Source organism: Capsicum annuum, chromosome 3 (assembly GCF_002878395.1).
Source record: "Capsicum annuum cultivar UCD-10X-F1 chromosome 3, UCD10Xv1.1, whole genome shotgun sequence".
NCBI classification, from domain to species: Eukaryota; Viridiplantae; Streptophyta; class Magnoliopsida; order Solanales; family Solanaceae; genus Capsicum; species Capsicum annuum.
Genome location: NC_061113.1, coordinates 15,689,010 through 15,709,669, shown reverse-complemented (window position 1 = coordinate 15,709,669; position 20,660 = coordinate 15,689,010). Strand labels below are relative to the sequence as shown.

At 34.7% G+C, this 20,660-nt stretch overlaps 1 long non-coding RNA gene across 6 annotated transcripts; it reads left to right on the top strand.

The window, feature by feature from the left end:
* Nucleotides 1–4,308: 4,308 nt before the first annotated feature.
* Nucleotides 4,309–20,084, top strand: LOC107864607. Of its 6 annotated transcripts, none has more exons than XR_001672676.2 (7): nt 4,309–5,073; nt 6,551–6,637; nt 8,347–8,411; nt 14,767–14,856; nt 15,950–16,024; nt 16,815–16,879; nt 18,011–18,414. It is a non-coding gene; the product is annotated as an uncharacterized LOC107864607 (long non-coding RNA). The 6 variants fall into 6 exon arrangements; XR_007053431.1 differs by having other exon boundaries at nt 14,678–14,856; XR_007053432.1 differs by having other exon boundaries at nt 6,551–8,411.
* Nucleotides 20,085–20,660: the final 576 nt, after the last annotated feature.

Below are 20,660 nucleotides of genomic sequence, written 5' to 3'. Positions count from 1 at the left end.
GGATTCATAGCAAGTGGAATTCTAGTGATAGAACCAGAAGAAGATGAAGAAGTAGTGACTCTATTCGCCATTGTAGAGATAGGTAACATGAAGGAAATTGATAATCAAGAAGATGATTTGTATGCAACAACCTACTGCTATGATACCATGTACAAATAAGAGACAATATTTGAGAATTTTCTTCTCTATATATTCCTTGCTAATCACATTTATTTATATAAGCTAATGGAATGAAAGAAACCTTCTCTTCTAAGCTAAACAATAAAAATAAAAGAATAAGCTTCTCTTGTAAGCTAAACAATAAGAATAAAAGAACCTTCTATTCTAAGCTAATCAATAAAAGAAATTATTCAGTTGTTGGGTTGCCTATGTGTCCCAAATGTTAGCCCAAATGTTTATTTCGTCATTAAGAGTGAGGGTGAGGGTGAGATGATGAAGATGAACCATCGTGATTTCTAACAAATTACTTATGTGTTACTTTTTAATTTCTTATGAAAATAAAAATATCTGATAAAAAGAACATAAGCCTATAATGGAGAATAATTAGTAGTAGCTTAGTTGTTGGTTTGCTAAATGAATTTTCACCTTTTTTATAAGTTTTGATTTCGTACTTTGTTTAAAAAATATATTATAATCTCCTCTTCGTATTGATTTTGACCTTGTGAGAGATTTTATTGAGGTTAGTACCCTCTTAGAGGGAACCTGTCTTCATTTTCATTTCATCATTTCAGATGCAAGAGGCGACTCCGAGGGGGGTATAGTTGACTTGTCTTGTGATAGCTTAGAGATTGTGCGAGCATTATCTCCAAATTGTAAATTATTTATTGAGTCGGATCTGATGACATTGCCTCTGGCACTGTTACTGAATTTTGATTGACCCTTCACCTGCATTATTTAAAGCATAGGAGATTTCTTTCTTTCCAGTCATGTATTTGGAACATCCGCGATCAGGAGCTCATATTTCCCTTTTTTTATTTTTGCGGACATGTTTCGTCAAAACGAAAAGATTAACTCTGCTTAGGTACCAAAGTGGTCTTAGGTCCTTGCGGGTTAGATATGCTTCCTTTGGGCTTTCAAATCCACATACTTTCAGGCTTGTGCCTACAGCTATAGGATTTGTGCCCTCTCTGTCCACAGATAAAACAGATGGATCCTCGAGAGGAGAAAGAGGTCTTAGCTGATTTAAACGATCCTGATGAGGAACTTAAATTGTTTATGAAGGAATTTGATCTTATGAAACCATGGCTTAGGTATGTTTTAAAACTATTTAATTTTATTTTAGCATCATCATCAAGAAAGGAATGTCATATAATTAAAAAATACTAATATTTTACATGTGGATGTTAATGTGGCATAGTCACGTAGTTTTTTTTTTATCCAGGTGGCATGCTTGGTGAAATTTCGTTAAGGGGAGGGGTATTTTTGAGCCAAATATTTAACAGAGGGGTATTTTTGAGCCATTTCAGATAGTTCAGGGATATTTTTTATCCTTTTTCGAATTTTGTTAGAGGGAGGGGTATTTTTGAGCCAAATATTTAACGAAGGGGTATTTTGAGCCAAAAATCTAACGAGAGGCATTTTTGAGCTATTTCAGATAGTTCAGGGGAATTTTTGAGCCTTTTCCGTATATTTTATAATGTAAAATGCCTACAAATATAATTTTGTCTCAACGTTTGAGTGACATGATACCTCCAAACAACATTCAAGCGGCGTGACAACTCCAAACTCTTAAGTAAATTCGCCCTTGCATACTACATAAGTTAGCCGATAGCCCACAGTTGTCAATCGTGAGTTATATATGTTTATAATGTAAAATGCCTACAAATATAATTTTGTCTCAACATTTGAGTGGCGTGATACCTCCAAACTACATTCGAGTGGCATGACACCTCCAAACTTCTACGTAGATCCGCCATTGCATACTACATAAGTTAGCCGATAGCCCACAGTTGTCAATCGTGAGTTATACATGTTTATAATGTAAAATACCTACAAATATAATTTTGTCTCAACGTTTGAGTAGCGTGACACCTCCAAACTACATTCAAGTGGTGTGACACTTCCAAACTCCTACTTATATCCTCCCTTGGCGTACTACATAAGCTAGCCGATTGCTCATAGTTTTTTTTTTTTTTTTTGGGTATATGTATGAAAACCAGCTGGTTGGATTATAAGAAAAAACCATAGAACACCAACGTCATTTGATATTTTGTGTGTCAAGATGTTTAGCAACGTAAAAAACAACGTTGTCCTTGTTTTTTTGCAAATTGCGTAACATAATTGACTTTTGAAAGAGGTGTTTTTTCATGTTTTTTTCTTTCTACAAATGCATGAATCTTCCAGCTTGGCTCTCACTCAGCAATTCTTTTTATTGTTTGGTTTCACCCACTCTATTCGATATCTGTATTGTCATTCAACCAAATTTGAATTCGCATCGAAAAATCTACATTGGATCGAATCCGGATTCACGTCGGAAAAATGCTACATTGGATCGATACTTGCATTGGAGTCCGACCAAATCCAGATTCGCGTCAAAAAATCCTATATTGGAGGGTAAAACGCTCCCTGACAAGAACGACTCCAAACCCAAGTGCGCTCGAATCCAAAAACTCTAATTAAGAATAAAGGAGTCCTTACTACTCCATCACGACCCTTATTGGTGTCCTTCCGTCATTTTATCATTAACTCTAAGCACTAATATTTTGGATTTGATTAACAATTTGGTCCCTCGATTATTGTTATTTTGATTTTAATTTTTATGGAGTATATGACTGATTACATTAAATCTTCAATTAGCTGAATTGTGAGCTATTGATTTATTTGCTTGTACATATATTCACAAATCAACTATAATTATTTACTATTTTATCACTTAATTATTCATGTGTTATTTTAAATTTATAGTGGGCTACTTCATGTTCAACGACTTTACAACATATTTTATACTTTGAAAGAATCAAATGCACATATTTTCTTTAATTTAATTTTAAATATTTTAAGTCGTAACAAAGCCTCAAATAGATTTTTTCAATAACCTAGCTATGGTGTAAAATGTGTTATTAATCCTTTTGAATATTTTCACTTGACTTGACCTAGAGTCCTTGAAGAAAAAATTTCCACAGATATTTTCCTCTACACCAAACTCACATAGGGATAGTGACTTCTTTTGGATTTATATAATTTTGTGCGTTGTTAACGTGTCAATATTTTAATTAATCAGAAAAAATTAGCCCCCAATAACAATAGAAAATTCATGTGACCTACCTCAAGTCTAATATGATAAACTATAAAATAAAATTTGTTATAGACAATTAAATTAAATTACAATAATAAACGAAATCAACAAGATCAGTATCGTATGTAAGTTAAAATAAAATTTTATGATAAACTATAAAATTTCTATATTATCAGTATCGTATGTAAGTTAAATTCTATTTTTCTTAGCTAGTTTTATTTAGCCTTTATTGTAAACGAAATCAACAAGATCAACTAATAGTGTAATTAGTAGACGGCTAAAAATCTGGATTTCTATGAAAACTTGGGCAAATTCATTGAATAGAGACTTTTGGAAAATATTGGTTAATTAATTGAAGGTACATTTTGGGTCGTCAATAAAAATAATTAGCATAAAATCATTCCAAGCTCTAAATAGATATATTCTCTTCAAAACCTTGGGTTTTCTAGTCCTTATATATGTACTTTCTTTTGTTAAAGTCAAATGTCACCTAACAATTACTTCATATGTCTCAATTTTGTGGCATTTATACTAAATCGAATTAAATTAATTTAATATTTTTAAATATTTAAAAATATATATGAAAAGTATTATATGTTACAATTTTTCTTATATTAATATAATTAAAAAAATACATTACATATTATTATCAAAGTTTACACGGTTTGAATCTCAACAATAGAAAAGTTCACATAAATTGGAAGAAAGAAGTAATACTTCTTAAGTTCTTATGATTGCCATTAACCAATTAGACAATTTAGAAATTCTTTGATATTCAAGCTTCAAAAATATGCTTATTATAAAACAGATACTTTTGGATAATAAGTATTTGTAATTCCCAGCCCAAAATTCCTTTTACCTAATATACCTGACCCAACAAAACCCAGCAGCCCCAGGCCCAAACCCACACCAGCCCAACGCCCCTACCCCTTTAACCAACTTGGGCCCAACAATAAAGATCATAAAGGGCCCACCTCACTTCCCTTTTTCCCTCAACCCAATACAACAACAACAACAACTCAATAGCTTTAAAACCAACCCCAAACCAGCCCATATCAGCAGCCCACTTTGAACCTGACCCGACCCGACCCACTCTATTATCTCTATCAATAACGCGGCAAAACGACGACAACAACAGTTGTATCAGCAAACAGCATACAAAAAATCACCGACAATAGCGTACATACACATGACAACAGTAATACTGATAGTAACAACGATGCCAGCAATAGTCGAACAACACCAACGACAATCTTCGGACCGATGGATGGATACAAATCCGTTGGGTCATCACCTCTCATCTCTTTTTCTCTCTTTGTTCCAACAAAGCAAGCCCGAGGCTCTGTGAACTCAGGAAAGAGATGGGAAACTCCAAAAATCCATCGTATTTGAGGTATTTCACCCTTGATTGGATGACTATAGAGCTTAATCTAATGATCTCAAGCCCCCATTGCCTCCACTTTTTCTTTAATTTGATTGAAAGAAGTGAACCCTTTTCTGACCTTTATTTCTTTTCATCCATTAATCCTGCTGAATTGGTATTCCCAGTTATGAATTCAAAATTTAAATATATTTTTTGGGAATTGTTGAAAGCCTTAAGAAGCCACTACAATCCAAGAACCCCTATAAAACGGGGTTCAGTAGAAGAGAAAAGGGTTCTTTTTGGGGGGATCACACTCTTTAGTCACTGATTTCTCTACTTTCTTGGCTCTATTTTCCTTTGTTTTCATTTACTTCCATCACTCTCGTTGACTCTCTTTCATCGGACGAGTTCGTAATCAAAGATAGTGGCGAAATCGCTCTTCGACCTGTCGTCCTAGTTTGCTGCCCCAGAAAAGGTACGAATCCACCTCTTTTGTTTGCCTTGATTATGAGAATATACGATTTGCTAAACTTGTGTCGTTTTCGTTATTGTCGATTCTGGATAAATGAAATATATGTCGTTGTTGTTGGTTTTGGGAAGTGGATTTGTTGGTGAATACGTAATTTTGGCCTTGGTTATGGAGGTGTTGTTATCCGTTGTTTATGGTGGTGCGAATCAACTTCCTCTATTCCTTTCTCCAGTTTTTTCCCTGTTTGGTTGATGAGTATGCGGTTTTTGTTATATTCTTAAATTTTTTGATTGATTTTTCATCAACTTTGCGGATAAGAAATAAAATTCAGACTCTTGTGATGTTGTTTTGTATGTGTGTGAATATATATGATGTATTTAGATTTTGAATTCGGTCAGGAATATGGTTTAACTCGAAGTCTGTTCTAAATGCCCCTTTCCCCCTTTTAATTTTGTTGTTAATATTCTTTCCTTTCATCTTAGTTTGATCCCGTGAATATGTGGTGCTTATCTATCCGGTGTTGTTGTCGCTTTCTTTACCCTGATATGTACGATTCTGAGTTCGAGAAGTCATGTGAATACATGTATACATGAGTTTTCCTTGCCTAGGTGCTACTGTGCATTTTTTATAAGAAAAGAACAAGTTTGGAAGATTGTGTCCTAGTATATATATATATATATATATATATATGGCAGCCTCGTGTCTTCTAAGCATATGTAACATGTGATGATTTCCCTTTTTCTTTTCCTCTTTTTTCTGCTTTTGCGTTATTCCTTGCACTGTGGGATTGACATGGTTTGTAATGCTATCAATTGTGTACAAACCATAACCTTGGTTGTCTATTTTATCTAAGTTGAGCATAAAAAATTGGCTTGGTCACATATTATTTGGCTCTTAAATCAGCAATTCAATTTCATCTCTCTGTTTGTTTGCACCTTCTGTTTTCTCAAATCCCTGCTTATTTTGTGTTTAAGATTCTTAACTCATGCTTTCATGTCTTGATACTTGAGATGTTAGATTTGATTAATAGGTTGCGTGCAGGTGAACATGTTAGGAGTATAGCTATTGAATACTTGAAAGTGATGTAAGAATTTTGGTATTTGTGTATTTGGATCACTGGCTTAGTATTAACCTAATGTTACCCTTCTCAGAAAAGATTAAAGTAACAAGGCATATTATGTCCATTCTAGTAGTTGCCTTAGTGGTTGTATCACTAGATATGTTTCTCCTATTTAACCAAAACAATGTAGATATAATGTTTAGTGTGTGTTGAAGCTTCTCTTTGTGCGTGGAAGTGCTCATACGCTCTTCTTACGTCCTTGCATCTTGTATGGACTTATTTTTGTTAGCCGTAAAAATTTTGTTCCTATAAACTTTTTGTTATTAAAATGTTTTGTTAACATTATTCGATTTTATCATGCTATTTTTAGTTAGTCAATCGGTCACTAATCATTATTTTTTTCTTTGCGTCATGTGAATTCAGGAGCACATTTGAAGTCTCATGGCTTGACTCTGTCTCTGTCCAAATCGGAGAAACGATAATAGATGCATCACACCTTTTCATCTAGCAGTCTAGTGCCTCTTTCCCTATTTCAAGTTTTATTCTTCCTAGACATTATTATTATTTTGTTTAATACGTTGTACATTATTATTTCAAATTTGCATTTTTTGTATGTCTCTCAATTGAATTAGCGTGATTCTTTAAATAATTTTAATAAGTTTAAGTGTTACCTTTTCCCCTTTAGATTCTAAACTTAGCACAAATAATAGACTTAGGTATTTATTTTATATCATTAAAAGGTTAAAATTTGGTAGGTAAAGCCATGCCCTTTAGAATAAATGGTCAAGTTTGTTAGAATCCTTTAATACTCCTTTAATATGACATAATAACCCATCTTTAGAATCCAGTTAGTTCTTCACTAATTAGTAACTTTGGATTAATAAAACATAAGTTTTTTGCGGAAAATCGGCTTCACTAATTTGGATATGGTAAATGAAATTTTACTCTATTTTTTATTTATTTATTTATTTATTATCATGATTATTATTATTCATTAATCTCAAGTAAAAGATGGCACTTCGCAAGCCCCTCTTTTAGGATTTCTAATGACGAAAATATTTATTCATTTTTAGCTTCATCATAATAATAATAAATTCTCAAGTTATTTTATATCTAAACAATTATATATTTTATCTATTCACTTAGTGTATGATAATTAACTTATTTTTATGAAAAATTGATTTAAAAAAGCAAAAGAGCTCATTTTGTTAGAATAAAATAAGGAGTTCTTCATATAATTAACTTTTAATTGAAAGCTTTTTTAAAGAAAATAATTTTAAATAATCTTCTTTTGAAAACAATAAGGCTACATTATTTTTAGGAGTTATCTTTGATAATCTTTCAAAAGTGGAAAAATTTTTAGTTTTTAATTTTTGTTTTATAAATAATTGGCGTGTTTTATTTTAATAAAATGTATATAATATATTTTTTTTCATATCCCTCTTAACATAGCTTTGATTTCCTTATCTAACTTAAGTTTGGCCGGTTAACCGTAGTTAGTGGATCCTTTAGGGTGCCTAATCCCTTCCCTTTAGGATAATTAGAATCCTTACCTAGAATTTCAGGTTGTGTAAACCTTAAAATGAAGTCTTTAATTACTTTAATCACATAGTTTATAATAGGTGTCCTAATTCACCGTAGAACTAATTTGGTGGCGACTTTCTTATTTAACTCAAAAATTTTCCAATATATTGTACCTCGGTTTGACCCATCTTAAAATGGGGTATAACAGATGCGTGTATAAATGATTATTGAAATTTACTTGATGGAATTGTCTTATGACTTTAAGTGTACTTGTAAACTTGGTACATCGTGTTGTATGCTGTGAGGTAGAGTAAATTTGATATTGATAATACTAGTTTATGTTGGATCGTGTACCACGTTGGTACAGTACATGAAAATAGACTGTTCCCTGCAGGTCATGAATATTTGGACAAAAATAAGTCTCATAGCATATGTTTACATATTTGTGTTGATTTTGTGGATGTTTATAGTATGGTTGATACTCTTGATGGTTATGTGGCTTATTTGTGAGCACTGTTTAACCTGTTATTGTTGTATTGTTGATTCATTAAGAATTTGTTATGTGATGATGCTTGTCCACTTGTTATTTGATTTATGTTGTGTACATGTTATTAAGTTGAGTTGTCCTATAATACCTACCAGTACATAATGGTTTGTACTGATACTACCCTGTACTCTTCTTTTGTTGAGTGCAGAAAGTATTCCAAAGGCTCAAACACGACCTCACCTCTAGATTTTGATAACAGATCTTGATCCAAGGGTGAGCACTCCGTCTCCAGACTGCCACAGGTCATCTTATTATTATTGTTCATCTTTTGGGCAATGTCACATTCGTTATTTACTTTCTTTTGGTTATCTCTTTAGACGTGATCTTTGTTAGTAGATCTTGTACGATGACTTTCGGGTCTTGGGAATTTCAGTATTGTTAAGATGATTTTATGAAAATATCATTTTAATATTGACTAAGTGATTGGGTAACGGTTTGATTTAGATGGTTCTCCCACAGGAAGGTTAGTGTGGGTACCACACATGGCTATTTGGGTCATGACAAAGTTGGAATCAGAATCCTAGGTTCGTCAATCTCATTGTATAAGAACATGTCTAGTAGAGTCTTGCAAAATGATATGGAGACATCTGTACTTTTCTTCGAAAGGGTACAATACAAGACGAAAATTCAAATTCTTCTTTATTATGTGCTATTGCTTGATTTCAATTGATATCTAGCGATTCCAATTGGTATTTAACTTCTTTCACTCTTTTCTCGCAAATGGTAAGAATACGAACAAATGAGGCAAGAGTTGAGGTGCCTGTAGTGGTTGCTGAGGCAGCAGTCACGATAGAGGCTAGGCAAGAGGAGGACGTGGCAGAGGAAAGAGAGCAGTGCCCACCAGGGGCAGAGCTCAGGCTGCGAGGCCAGCTAGAGAGAGGCTAGTATCTCCTCCCCCACATGAGTATTTTCGTGAAGTAGCAGAGGATGGAGCTATACTAGTGTAGAATGAACAAGTATCGTTTCATGATGGGGGTTCACCAAGTCAGGGAGGTGCAGCTCCGATTCAAATGTCTTCCGCTATGATTCAGCAGGTTTTGCATTTTTTGAGTGGTTTGGCAGGATCAGGGACTATGCATGCATCACCCACAGTTCAGCATGGGATGCAACATGTTGCTGTTGTAGCCTCTCAGATGAAAGAAACATCATAATCAGATATTTTTCCAAGACAAATAGTAGTCCCGATTATGACCGGAGAAGAGCAAGAGTTGTTCTGTAAGATTATCAAAATGAAGCCTCCTATTTTTCATGAAAACTGAGTCGGAGGATGCCTACGAGTTTATTATTAACTGTCATCAGGGCTGTGCATGATGGGGGTAGATGAAAGGTATGGTGTAGAATTGGTTACTCTTCAATTTCAGGGGATGCTAAGATGTGGTGGAGGGCCTATGTTGAGTGTAGGGATGCAGCTTTGCCTCTCTTGACTTGGACACAGTTTTACTTAATTTTCCTAAAAAGAGTACGTGCCTCGTACTTTGAGAGATAGAAAAAGGGATGAGTTTGCTAATCTTAAGCGGAGAAATATCTCAGTTGTGGCTTATAAGGCCAAATTTCATTTATTGTCTCGGTATGCATCTCACTTTCTTAAAATTGAAAAGGAGAGGATCCGTCTATTTATGAAGGGGTTGAATACAGGTCTCTAGATTTTTGCTCTTCAGATGACATCTTCAGGTAGGTCTTTCCAGAAGATGGTTTATTTTGTCAAGAAGGTGGAGGGCGTAAGACAAGAGGGCTATGCCAAGGCATTAGAAAAGAAGGCTCGTAGAGGGGGAAGTTTCAGTGGTTTTTATTCCAGGGGTTAGAGTGCATATGGATACTCTACCCGCCCCATTCAGTAAGCGATGTTGGTGTCTGTGGGTAGTCCGTCAAGAGCTAGCCAGCATTTTTAAACTTTGGTGGTTACCTCACTTCATCTTCATAATCTTAGTGGCCTACCTTGGACCGTATATGTTACGAGTGTGGAAGAGTGGGTCACGTTAGGAGGTTTTGTCCTAATGTGAGGCATTTTGATCAGTCTAGCCAATAGCAGACTCCTAGAGCTCTAGTTCTAGCAGGTAGGAGAGGTGGTGGTAATGGTAGAGGTGGTCCACAGAGTGGTTGCGGTGGTTATCAAGCAGGTAGGGGTCGTAATCTACCCCATCAAGGTGGTTCTCAGCTTGGCAAGGGTGATGCTCAGAATGGTGGTAGGGCCCATATCTATGCCTTTCCAGGAAGGCCTGGGGTAGAGGCATCAGACATTGTTATTATAGGTACTATTCTTATCCGTGACCAGATGGTCATTGTATTATTTGATCCTGGCTCTACTTTTTGATACGTATCTTCTAATTTTGTTGTGGGATTGGACATGGTGTGTGATTTGCTTGACTTTTCGATTCACGTGTCTCTTGTTGGTGGTTCTATTGTTGCTGATAGGGTTTATTGTTCTTATTTTGTTATGTTTATGGGGTATCAAACTTGGGCAGATTTAGTGATTCTAGACATGATAGATTTTGACATAATTTTGGGTATGAGTTGGTTGTCTCCTTATCATGCTAAGACAGTGATGGTGGCTATGATGGGAATGGATAGACTTGAGTGGGGGGTGGATTATAGTCCTGCTCTAATGAAACATATTTTCTTTCTGCGTGTAAAAAGGTTAATTGGGAGAGGTCGTTTGGCCTTTCTAGCACATCTTCGGGACACTTCCGCAGAGATCCAATCTATTAAGTCAGTTTCTATGGTGTGTGAATTCCAAGAGGTTTTTCTTGCATATTTGCCTAGTATGCCACCAGACTATGACATTAATTTTTGTATTGATCTAGAGACAGGTACTCGTCCTTTTTCTATTCCTCCCTATAGGATGGCTCCGGCTGAGTTGAGGGAGCTAAAGGCTTAGTTGCAGGATTTGTTTAGTAAGGGCTTTATCCATCCGAGTGTCTCTCCATGGGGTGCTCCTATCCTCTTTGCAAAGAAGAAGAATGGTAGTCTTCAGATGTGTATATACTAAAGGCAGTTGAACAAAGTTACGATCCGTAACAAATATCCTTTGCCCCGTATCGATGATTTATTTGACCAGTAGCAGGGTGCATCTGTATTTTCTAAGATTGATTTGAGGTCTGGGTATTATTAGCTTAAGATTCAGCCTGACGATATTTCTAAGAATGTATTCCGAACCAGGTATGGGCACTATAAGTTTCTTGTGATGTCTTTTGGGTTGACTAATGCCCCAGCTGCTTTTATGAGTTTGATGAATGGAATATTTAAACCCTACTTGAATTCTTTCATGATTGTAGTTATTGATGATATTCTGGTTTAATCTAAGAGTAAAGAGGAGCATGAGAATCACTTAATGATTGTTTTGGGTTTGTTAATAGATAAGAAACTTTATGCAAAGTTTTCTAAGTGTGAGTTCTGGTTGTCTTCTGTACTGTATCCTTTTTGGGGCATGTGGTTTCGAAGGATGGGGTGATGGTAGACCCTCAAAAAATTGAAGTGGTTAAGAATTGGGCTAGGCCTACTTCAGTCACGGAGGTTCGTAGCTTTGTTGGCTTAGCGAGTTATGATCATAGGTTCGTGAAGAGGTTTGCTTCTATTCCTACTCATATGACGCGGTTTGACCCCCTCTTCTATTCCTACTCATATGACGCGGTTTGACCCAAAAGGATGTACCTTTTATTTGGTCGAATGGGTGTGAGAAGAGCTTTCAAAAGCTCAAGACCTTGTTGACTACCACTCTTATTCTTGCCTTGCCGATAAAAGGTAAGGATTTTATTATTTATTGTGACACCTTACATTTTGGTTTAGGTGTTGTGTTGATGCAGGAAAAGAATTTTATTGCTTATGCTTCGAGGCAATTAAAGCCCTATGAGAAGAATTATCCCACTCATGATTTGGAGTTAGTTGTTGTAGTTTTTACTCTTAAGATATGGAGGCATTACTTGTATGGGGCTCGTTTTGAAGTGTTCATTGATCACCGCAATTTAGAGTATGTATTCACGCAGAGGGATTTGAATTTGAGATAGCGTAGATGGATAGAGTTGCATAAAGATTATGATATCACCATTCTCTACTATCCGAGGAAGGCTAATGTGGTCCCTAATACATTGAGAAGGAAGTTAGCAAGTATAGGTAGTTTGGCTTATCTGAATGCTAGCAGGTGTTCGTTGGCTGGAGAGATTCAGACTCTAGCAAAAAGTTTGTTCGACTTGAAGTGAATGGGAAAGGAGGAATTCTAGCCAGCATTGAGGCAAGGTCCACATTTATTGATCAAATCAAGGCTAAACAATTTGAGGATACTAAGTTGAGCAAGATTCATGTTAAGGTTTTGCAGGGTGAGGCCAAGGAGGCCATTCTTGATGCTGACGGTGTGTTGCGGATTAAGGGGCGAGTTTGTGTACCTCGTATTGATGATTTGATTCCTATTATTCTAGCTGAAGCTCATTGTTCAAAGTATTTTATACATCCTGGAGCGACTAAGATGTATGGTGATTTGAGGCAACATTACTGGTGGAGTCGGATGAAGCATGACATAGTTGATTTTATTGCTAAATGCCAGAATTGCCAATAGATAAAATACGAGCACCAGAAGCCTGGTGGTACTCTTCAGAGGATGCTCATTCCTGAATGGAAATGAAAGAGGATAGCTATGGATTTTGTTGTTGGTCTTCCCAAGACTTTGGGAAAGTATGATTCTATATGGGTTATTGTCGATAGGTTGACGAAGTCTGCACATTTCATTCAAGTTCAGGTGACTTATAATGCAGAAAAGTTGGCCAAGATTTATCTTAAGGAGATTGTTCGGTTGCATGGGGTCCCAGTTTCTATTATCTCGGATAGGGTTACTAAATTTACCTCTACCTTTTGGAAGAAATTGCATTAGGAGTTAGGTACAAGGTTGGAACTTAGTATAGCTTTTCACCCTTAGACTAATGGGCAGTCCGAGTGAATGATTCAGGTGTTGGAGGATATGTTTTATGCGTATGTGATGGATTTTGGAGGTCATTGGGATCAGTTTCTACCTTTGGCCGAGTTTGCATATAATAACAGTTATCATTTGAGTATCGATATGGTACCGTTTGAGGCCTTGTATGGGAGAAGGTATAGATCTCCCATTGGATGGTTTGATGCTTTTGAGGTGAGACTATGGGGTACTGATCTACTAAGAGAATCGTTAAAGAATGTCAGGTTCATTCAGGAAGAACTAATAGCGGCTCAAAGTAGATAAAAAGAGTATGCGGATCGGAAAGTTAGAGATATGCACTTTATGGAGGGTGAGCAAGTGTTGCTCAAAGTTTCACTGATACAAGAAAAACAAGGAACTCACGAAGTGGCTCAAAACAGTCCACAAACACGCTCCAAAACAGTCCACAAATCACTAAGATCCTTGGACCGATTGGAGACCTCTTTCGGATTCACAACACAACACTAGAATGAGAAGATAACAAGGTGTTTGACACCTATTTCAGCCAACCCAAACTAGCTTAACAATACATAAAATGAAGAACAAGAAGGCAACAATTTCAGCCAACAAGAACAAACACAAACCAAGAGTAGAGAACAAGAACAACACAACAAGTTTGCAAGAATGAAAAATGATAGATAGTGAGACAAAGATTATTACAAGATTAAGAACCAAGAGTATTTCAACACTAACCCCTAATGAATATAATAATCAACACCAAACTCTTACGGTGACCGCCAAGGGAATCAACGCACCTCAAGATCCACCGTTTTCAAGCAAAGATCAATACTAGCTTTTCCAAGCCCTAAACTACAATGGCTATTCCAAGCCCTAACTAAGACTAAACTAAGGTGTTCTACTCTCAAATAGAGGACTTTGAATGTTTCAATATTTCATCATTCATAAACTAAAGAGAAAAGACCTAAAATGTACTACTTATAGTATATTACAAAAGGAGACAGAAAGACCACACTACCCTTAATGACCAAGGGTGGCCTTGATGTGTTGGAAGACAATATGAATTGTCAAAAATGCCCTTAAGGCTAAGTGACCAAAATGCCCTTAGTAAAGGGAACCAAAATCGTGAACCAACAAAGGTGGTCCAAACCCGAGAGTTTTAAGTCTTCAAGGCTTGTGGTTCTCGGGTTAACATCAATGTAAGCTTCCAAGCAACCTTCCATACACGGGATTGCTTCAATTCATGCTCAAAACGAACCTTCCTTGCATATCTTTGTGCTCTCAGGGAGATCAAGTCTTGAGCCTTTAAGTGTTGGCCTCCAAAGATGTCATCAAAAGCTAAGGCGGCCATTTGACTTGTATCATTCACCCATGAAGGGTGTCATGTATTTTGGAAAGCGAGGTAAGCCCAGTCCTAGATATATTGGACCATTTGAAATTATTCATCACATTGGTCTGGTGGCCTACAGGTTGGCATTGCCTCCAAGCTTATCGGGAGTTCACCTTGTATTTTATGTTTCTATGTTAAAGAAGTTTCATGGTGAAGGTAACTACATAATTCATTGGGATTCGGTCTTGTTAGATGAAAACCTCTCTTATGAAGACGAACCTGTTGCTATTATTGATAGAGATATCCGTAAGTTAAGGACTAAGGAGATTGCGTCTGTAAAGGTCCAGTGGAAGAACCGTCCTATTGAGGAGGACACTTGGGATAACGAAGAAGACATGGTAGCAAATATCCACAACTTTTTGTTGATTCAGGTAATTCCTGTTTTCCCTCCTTGTTACTTGTTGTCGTTCGGGAATAAACGGTTGTTTAATTGGTATTTGATGTAATGACTCACCCAATCGTTTGTGAAATTTTCTCATTTTTCCTATTTTAGCTCTCCTCGTAGTTTATGTAGATGAATTATAACTTACGGTGAATGAGCAGTATCGGTTCTTGAGTTGTTCGGAAGTGACTTAAGTCATTAGTCAGGTTACTGAATTTAAGAAAATAAAATTCGACTGCGATCAATCTTTGATCAAGATGACCCCGAATTAGTGTTTTCAATAGATTCGGAATGTAATTTATAGTTAACTTACATATTTAATTTATTTTATGAGATTCCGAACAAATTTTGAGAATTTATTAAAAAGTTTAAGGTATTTTAGATAATTAATTTAATTAATGGTTTAGTAGGTCAAAACTACAATCTTCTTACTATCAGATATTACATGACTTTCAGTTAATAGGATTTAACCCTTTTGAATGATAGCCAAAAATAAATAGGGGGTGGAAAACTGTTGCAATGTAAAGAGGTGAGGAACGAATTTCATGTGAGAATTCCCCTTTCTATAAATGAAATACATATATGTTGGTAATGTTAATAATTGTTAGTGGTTGAGAAAGTTGAATAGATTGAATAATAACGAGTAAGTGGTCAATGTTGGGCTAGAAGCTACGCCAATCGATAATGGTTGGACGTAGTTATGGCAATTAGAATGCCAATGGTTGGCAGAAAGACAAAACTCAATGAATTGAAAGTGGCGGTAACAGATGTTATGAACATATAAATTTCTGTCAGATTGTAATTACTTTTCCTTAGGATTAATGGGTTACAATATAAGAATTTTGTCCTTTTCTGTTTATTGTACATAATGGCATAATCAGTGCCTTAGAATTATGAATAATGCGAAGATTTGATAATTAGGATTTGCTAATTTCAGTAGTTACGACCTTATAGCCACTAATTACAGTTTAGTTTCTTTTATTATAGAAAATTTGGCTTTCGATCTAGAATTTTTAAAGTAAGAATTTATAAAGAGGGCGTTATTAAATTCGAACTCTCATGAGGATTATATATTTGAACAGATTTTTGAACGTTTCAAAAATTTGAGGAAGGGCAAGACACTTGTGGACTAGTGATATTCGGGTTCCTTGATTGAGGTAGGTTACGGTTTAATTGGAGTTTAGACTCAGTTTAATTGCATTTATGCTCCTAAATTGGATACTTGTTGATTGGTATTTGGACATGCTTAAAATTATTGATGTTTGAATTATTGATGCGTGTATAAATGATTAGTGAAATTTACTTGATGGAATTGTCTTATGATTTTAAGTGTACTTGTAAACTTGGTACATCATGTTGTATGCTTTGAGGTAGAGTAAATTTGATATTTATAATACTTGTTTATAGTGTATCGGGTACCACGCCGATATGGATATGTATATGTTGGATCGATACCACGCCGGTACGGATATGTATATGTTAGATTGGGTATCACGCCGGTATGGATATGTATATATTGAATTGGGTACCAAGCCGGTATAGACATGTATATGTTGGATTGGGTACCACGCCGGTACAAATATGTATATGTTGGATCTAGTACTACACTGGTATGGTACATGAACATAGACTGTTCCCTGCAGGTCATGACTATTTGGGCAAAAATAAGTCTCATAGCATGTGTGTACATATTTGTGTTGATTTTGTGGATGTTTACAGTATGGTTGATACTCTTGATGGTTATATGGCTTATTTGTGAGCACTATTTGACCTGTTACTGCTGTATTGTTGATTCATTGAGAATTTGTTATATGATGATGTTTGTCTACTTGTTATTTGATTTATGTTGTGTGTATGTTATTAAGTTAAGTTGGCCTATGATACCTACCAGTACATAGTGGAGGTTTGTACTGATACTACCCTGTACTCTTATTTTGTTGGGTACAGAAAGTGTTCCAGAGGCTCAAGCACGACCTCGCCTCTAGAGTTTGATAGCAGATTTTGATCCAAGGGTGAGCACTCCATTTTCTATCTGACACGGGTCATCTTATTGTTATTTTCCATCTTTCGGGCAATGTGGCATTCCTTATATACTTTATTTTGGTTATCTCTTTAGACTGAGTCTGTCAAATGGGCTGGGTTGATCCGGCTCGGTAAGCTCGCCCGACCCGGTGAGCCCATGGGCTAACGGGCTAGCGGTCCTGGGCTGGTCCATTTTTTATTTTGGGCCTAGTTGACCCGGACCAGACCCACCGGTTGCCTGGTTCGGTTATATTCTTTTTTTGAAATTGTGGGAAATTAGCCGTTTAGGCCAAAATAGTAGTTGGGCCCAATGTCTATATAGCCTTTTGGAGCCTCAAACGGCTATTTTGGCCCATTTAAAAAAATATATATTAATTTAAAATATTTTTTTAACTCCAAAAAAATTATTATAAATACCCTACACTGTCAAATCATTTTCTACAATTTTCATTCTCTCAAATATTCTATATATCTCTTAAAATGGTCAATTTTATTTTTTAATTTTGCGATTACAAATACGAGTGGAAGTTTTCTAAAGTCGCAACTTTCGGATACTTTTAAAATTTAGTATTGTCGTTCCATCTCGTACTTTTAATTTTTAATTAGTGTATTAATTATTGAATATTTATTTTTATTATTTTTGTGTATTTTGAATTTTTTTTAGTTTGATTTATATTATGGATAAATTAAGAAACTTCGATAAAAGTGTCAAAAAAATTTATCCCAAAAGTGGTAGTAGTAGTAGTAGTAGTAGTAGTAGTAGTAAAAAGTGAATTAGTGGCAGTAGAGGCAGTTCAAGTAGTAGATATACCCGTGTGCCTCAGGTACCACTTAATCAACCTTTTGAGGAAGAAATAGGTGTAGGTGCTCACAATATGGATTATTTAGGAGCTCGGGAAAATTATGGTAAAGAAGAAGAAAATGAAGTAAATGCGGCTAATTTAGATAAAAATATTGGTGAGACACCCGCAGTAGGAAATGCTAACGTTAGATCTAAATCGGTTAATCTTCCTCCCCGTCCTCCTGTTGTCCCTAAAAGTCGTAGAAAAACTAGTATTGCATGGGAATTTTTTACATCTATAGAAAGAAAAACTAAGATACAATGCAATATTTGTCAACAGGTATATGAGCATAAAAGAGGAGGAAATCAAGGGAGCACGGGTTCGTTAATGAGACATTTAAGAGATAATCACGTTAGAGAGTTTCTTATTGCAAAAGGTGGTGAGGTTGTTGGTGCGCCAACACAAATTAGAATAAACCCAACAATCGGTCAATTAACTAAGAATTATAATAATTGAGGGACCGGAAAGAAATAGCAAAAATGGTAGTTGTGGGTTGTTTGCCTTTCATTTTTCCTTTTTCGGATGCTTTTATTCATTATATTCAAGCAATTTATAATCCTATGTTTAATGGTATTCCTAGAAGTACTTGTCGGGCCAATATTTTTAGATTTCATTTACAATATGTTTATATTTATCTACATTGTTAAAAAATATTTAATGTAGAATGACTCTAACTTCTGATATTGGTCGTGTTGTTAATAAAAATGATTATTTAACTATTACTTGTCACTGAATAGATAATAATTTTGTTATGCAAAAACGTATTCTAACTTTTTTGTATGATGAAGATCGTAGACATACTGGAAAATTTATTGCTGAATCGATTAGTAAAGTTACAGAATTTTATGGTATTGAAAGAAAAGTCTTATGTATTGCTTTTGATAATGCTTCTAACAACAAAACTGCTATTAAAAAGTTAAAAGTTAATCTCTCTCCGCCGTTACCTGAAATATTTTATGTTAAGTGTGTTTGTCATATATATAATTTAATTGTAAGAGATGGTCTTGAACTTTTTGAGCTTTAGATTGAAAAAATCCGACTTGTTGTTGACTTTATTCAAGAAAATAATCGGAAAAAAAAAAGAATTAGAAAATTTAAAGTTAAATGTGAACAAAATGGACTTAGACCGATATTAATGCCTAAAAAATGTGATACTAGATGAAATGGTACACATGCTTATTTAAAAACTTGTCATGCTTATAGAGTTTCGATTACACTAACTTTTAACCAATATTTTAGTTCATTTGCTGATTCGGCTGAATGTATGCTACATGATTCTGATTGAGTTGTAATTGATGATCTTGTTAAGTTTTTGAAACAAATTTATATAGCTACGGTTGAATTTTTCGGTGCTTGTTATCCTACTATTTGTAATAGTTTAACATATATAGCCGATATTTCTGTTTTACTCAAAGAATATAAGAATAAAGAAGGTTACAAAGAAGCTGTTAGTGCTATGTTTTCTAAATTTAAGAAATATTTTTTTTCGATTCTCCCCTATTTACTTGATTGGTGCTATACTAAATCCATGTATGAAATATAATACTATGTGGCACTTTAGTTCTCTTATTTATTCTAACTTAGAGATAAATGCTGAACCTGAATCTGAAGATGAAGAACAACCAGATTTGTTTACGGCTATGAGTGATGTGAACATTTATATACAAATATTCTATAACCATTATGTTGATTTACTTGATATAGTTGTACATAAATATCACTCAAGTTATCGCCCCTCATCCTCCCGAGGATCCATCTTCTTCTAAAAGGCTGGCAAATAGTGGTTTTTCTGATTACTTTTATGAGTTAAATGTTTGGAACAATGTTGAGGCGGAAACTTACATAACAACTTCTCGGGAAGAGCTTAAGTATTATCTTCGAACGCCGATAGAGGATCGTAGATGACGGATCAACACGTTAGATTGGTGGAAGAATAATGAAAGAAAATATCCTGTGCTTTCAAGATTAGCTAGAGATATATTGAATGTTTCAATGTCAACCGTTGCATCAGAGAACACTTTTAGTCAGGGACGACAACAGCTTAGAGACAACTATACTCAATGGGAAGCAATTCTATGAATGTTCTGGTTTGCCTTTGATATTGCATTAGAGCAGAACAGAGAGGTGGAACCGAAAGACGAACAGAATCTTGAAGAAATTATAACTTCAAGGGAGAACTCAACACAATCAAGTCCAATGCATGGTTTTGCCCCCATTGATTTTGACTATCCTATGCCAGTTTCCGTTAATATTAACATAGATGAGTTGAAAAAAGTGATACAAAATTTGTAGATTTTTCATTCATGTACATTATAAACTTTGGATCATTTTACAATCAATAAAATATAACATTCACTCACTCCTTACTTTGTAATTTTTTTCATTTAAATTGAATTTCTAGTTTAAATTAAATACTTAGTTTTAATATATTACTAATTTACTATCAAACTTTACACTAAGTAATAGACAATTAAACATAACAAACGTATAATCATATATACACATAATGAAAAAATAAATTTCTTTTAAGTTCAAAACCTCAAGTATTATTAATTTATTATATTAAGTAGCATATTTTTTAAAGTAGTACATATATTGTATGGTATGTATATATGTGTATGTATTTTCTATAGATTCTAAAGTAATATATGTTTAAGGTATACATGTGTATATGTCTTATAAAGTAGTATATATATAGTGTCTATATGTTGTATGTATATTATTTAAAGTAGTACATATATTGTATGGTACGTATATATGTGTATACATTTTCTATGAACTCTAAAGTAGTATATATTTAATGTATGCATGTGTATATATTTTATAAAGTAGTATATATATATAGTGTTTATATGTTGTATGTATATTACTTAAAGTAGTACATATATTGTATGATACGTATATATGTGTATATATTTTCTATAAACTC